This window comes from Myzus persicae, unplaced genomic scaffold (assembly GCF_001856785.1).
Source record: "Myzus persicae strain clone G006 unplaced genomic scaffold, MPER_G0061.0, whole genome shotgun sequence".
Taxonomy (NCBI): Eukaryota; Metazoa; Arthropoda; class Insecta; order Hemiptera; family Aphididae; genus Myzus; species Myzus persicae.
In genome coordinates this window covers 357,161-359,963 of record NW_019100769.1, presented here as the reverse complement: position 1 = coordinate 359,963, position 2,803 = coordinate 357,161, and positions in this window count along the sequence as shown.

The window sequence follows — 2,803 nt, the reverse complement described above, 5'->3', positions numbered from 1 at the left end:
GTGATTGGCTGAAGTCCCTAATGGGTGTCAATCATCGGCCGGCTTAGCTAGCATCCGGATGGGTGACCACCTGGGTGTTTAGTGACGAATCCTAGCTCCACATATACATGTGTTACTTAAACACAACCGTGACCCCTAGAAAAAATGCTAACTGTCTTAGTTTCCGATGCTTTAGACAAAAAAAAAAAAAACCCAATTTGTTTATATTAATAAAACAAATTGATTTAATAGAATCGTTGAAAATTACGATTATTTTGGTCGGTTGTTGGCAGTGGAAGGGGTTATATTAAGTTATTAGTCATTAATGTATCATCCAGATAATGCTCAAATAATTTCGAAATAAAATTATTTAAATACGTTATTCAGTTGCTTCAAATCTAGACATCTTCCTAGAATTTTTACAAAACATATGAAGCTTAAATAATTAATAAAAATATGTTGCTTAAATAATTAATAAAAATATGTTGCTTAAAGAAAGACGTTCGCCTGAATGCGTGGTCTCCAATTGTTCAAATGCGTCTTACAAGAATGAAACATATCAAATTTTAGTTAACCAGTTATCATTCATCTTCGTTGATTCCAAATAATAATTATCACTCTAATATTAAAACTTTCATTGCTACATGAAATCTGCTGACATTGATGAGCACTTGTAACACGGGGCCAACACATGCTTATAAAATATTAATACTAACTATAGTTAGGTACTTCTTAAACGTACATCCAATCATACTTTCAAGTTGAAGCCCATATAAAAGTCTTTATCGCTATTCGCATATATTGTGTGCTTCAAGTTGTTTGAATTTGTAATAGTTAAACAAAAAAAGTTCAACTTAATATTCAAATTCATTGACCGAAAATCGTTGACTCAAAGCAATTAGTTCAATAAACAATGATTTTTTTGATACCACTTACTATATTCCAAAGTTTATAATATTATGTAAATAACAAAAAATCAACTTAAATATAAATATAAAAAATGTTAAAGGGAGCATGGGCGCTCGCAGGCAAATGCATTTTAAGGATCATAAAATAAAAAAAAAAGTTCAACTTTATAAGCGGACACAAAAATAGAAAACCAAATAAGGATCTTTTTATTCTAAGGGTCCCACTTAACCCTCTGTTAGTCGCGCGCCAAACGGGGGTGATTAAACTAGCACCCCCCACACTGTCAAACTCGCGCGACTATGCTGTTAAGACAGAGGGTTAAATAAGTCATAAAAAGGTTAGTACGCCTAAGGGCTATGGATAGTTGAAGCTGTGGTGATGATAGTAGGCTAGTGGTAGTATATTATCATCACTGGTCGAGTGCATCGAAATGATCTATTCCTACTAACTACCAAGGTATTCGATATTGTATGAGCATAACAATAAAAGAATATATTTAAATATTACCAAGATAAATTAGAACCTAATTAACTATTATAATTTGAATATATGGTTTTAAAGCTAGTCGGCTAGCGTTGTACCAGTACTTACTTATAATTAATAATAATTTAAATACAGTCAACACTAATTAGTGATTTGTCTATCACAAAAAATTATAAAAACTGATTTAAAAATTCTAATGTATCGAAAAATATAACAAAATGTTAATAAAGAAATAATGAGAGTTGATGGTATGAGGAGTTATTGTGAGGTTTTCATTATTTATTTGTTCATTAGTTATGACTTAAAATATGGTTTAGTGTCTTAAAATTATATTGTCTTAGAATTCCCAATATGTTTTCTTCTCACTTCTTTCCACATTGAACTTAATCTAATCATCCAACACATTTATTAAGAACAAAACAAAAATTTAATTATATAAATATTAAATATTTGAATTTTTTGTATACTTTTTCAAAATGTATGCTAGTTACAGTTTGAAAAACAATATTATTTTAATTCAAACATTAAACTATTTAACTATTTAAGTAAAAAATAGCTTTGACGTAAAAGAGCCCATCATAGACTTTTTTGTATCCATAATAACTTTCATTCAATTAAAACATTATTTTACTGTACTAAGGAGAGGTCGATAGAACTCTGATCATTTTTGTTCACATTTTTTACTGATATTGTAGACTGCAGTCTTTAATATTTGTTTTAAATGTACATTTTTTCATTAATTTTTTTTATTTGATTCTTAAAATGTATTTGCCCGCGGGCGCCCAAGCCCCCCTTCCCATTTTTATTTTTAAATTTATATTCTATCATATTTTTTTATAATTTTTTTTATTTTGATTCTTAAAATTTATTTTCCTGCGGGCTCCCATGATCCCCTTCAAATTTTTTATTCTATAATTTAATGGGAGATTGTAAATTCCGCCCAAAATGAACAGGTAAAAACAAGGTCTATGGTAAATTCCACCAGGAAAAATATCCAAGTAAAAAAGGTACATGTAAATTCCGCCCGAAAAAATATACAGGTACAAAAATAGTTCCACCCGGAAAAATAAATATTTTTAAACTAAGCGTTCCGTGACTGTACGACGCGACCGTACTTTTCGCGACGTGGTGCGTGTTATAACTTATAGTATAATTGAGAAGTCACAAAATGTTCGAACACGAACAAAAAATAAATAGTATGGAAGTGATACTTTGACGCGTATTTATTATTATAATTTTTACTATTTTAACAATTTTTAACAATTTTATATGCTGTACAATATGCTCGACTTATAACAATATGTGCTAATATTATTGATGATGATTTTATTTTGACTCGTATTTATTATTATAATTTTTACTATTTTACAATTTTTAATACTTTTATATATATTGTGCTAATTATTGATTATGATTTAATTTTACTATAATA